Source organism: Aureococcus anophagefferens, assembly GCF_000186865.1.
Source record: "Aureococcus anophagefferens unplaced genomic scaffold AURANscaffold_20, whole genome shotgun sequence".
Classification (NCBI taxonomy): domain Eukaryota; class Pelagophyceae; order Pelagomonadales; family Pelagomonadaceae; genus Aureococcus; species Aureococcus anophagefferens.
This window is the reverse complement of record NW_008705580.1, coordinates 633,684-635,228: the sequence shown is the minus strand read 5'-3', so window position 1 is coordinate 635,228 and position 1,545 is coordinate 633,684.

The window sequence follows — 1,545 nt, the reverse complement described above, 5'->3', positions numbered from 1 at the left end:
CGTCGTCGTCGTCGTCGTCGTCACGCGCGCGTGGAAGCGAACCCACAATCAAGAAAAATGGATGTCCGGACGTAGCATTTTATTCCGTCCGAAAGGACGAATTCGCACATAAACCACACGAAACGACCATCGACCCAGGGGCTGCCCCGTCGGACGCGAAGATCGCGACCGGAACACTATGTAACGCGACGCGCGCACGATGTCATGACGCTGAGACGCACTGTACCATGGCATGGTGTTCAAACTCCGGGCCCGCCCCCGGGGCCGGTCGCAGCCATAACGTGCACAGGGGCGCTTCAAGCGAATCAATTCAGCGTCCGAGGGTTAGAATGTGTTCCCGCTGTGCCGGCAAACGCCCAGGCCCCGGCCCCGTCGACTTGGGGCCCGACCAAACGTGCCGGCACACCGACAAAACGCTATTTCTGGGTGTGCCGGCACACTTCGCTTCGCCAGATCTGCCGGCACACAAGCTACACCCAGAAGGGGGTAGACGCGCGCGGAATTTTTTTCCGGTCTCTAGCCTCCCTTTAGGCCCCACTCGACCCGACCGTCAGTGACTAATATCCCGGCGCGGCTAGCTTAACGCAGATAGTCCCCACCGCGCGGCTGGCGCCTCAAAAAGTTTTGCTTTCCACCCTGGAGAGGGGTGACATGGGGCCTGCCATATCTTAAGTCTGAAGATCACGGGGCTGGACGCGCGCGCCCATAGTGTGTGCGCCGGCGGTGAGGGTGAGGGGTCGCATCGCCACGATCGTCGCGCGCAGGCACTGTGACCCCGAATATGGACGCCTCCGCCCACCACGTCTCCCAGGGTAGGCTAACTGTGATTGTTGTGTCGATGATCCCCGGGAAATCCAGCGATCCGCAGCCGCCCCCATACTGAGACTGAGTCGACTCAGTAGGCTCAGTATAAGCCGCCGCGACCGGCCCACGGAAGCGCCCCACGGACCCTACGGGCTCCCCCGACAGAGATAGCACCAGGCGCGAGGCACTTAAGGCTTGAAGGGCGACCTAGGTTCCACTTTACTGCCGTAATTCGCCGGCAGGTGCAGGTTTACTTGCGTTGCCGGAGGCGTCGCAGGTTTTTCGTTTGCCGGAACTCGATTTGCCGGCGCCGCTAGGTGCGCGAAATCGGCGAATTTCCGTGGTAAATTGAAGTAAAGTTGACCTCAACTTGAAGTGAAGCACGATAAATTGGCTGTCAAACCCCTAACACACCAGCGCCGTCCTCGCAGGAGGAACCGCGAAGCGCCGTAATATCCGCGCCAATGAAGCAGAGTTTATTTCGGTCGTTTCCGCGCGTCACGTGCGCCGCGTAGTACGCGGGACGCCACGGCTTGAAGGGCCTTTCGGCCGCCGGAAAACCGGCCCGGCAGTAAACTCGCCGGCCGCAAATCACCGTCACAGTAAAACCCGAAAAACCTGCCCCTGGACCGTCGCAGGTTTTTAAGTAAAGTGGAACCTAGAGGGCGACTAGAGGGGGGGAGCCGCGAACTCAGCTTCGTTTGGTTTATCGTGTCCAGGGTTAGACGCTAGGGTTAGAGT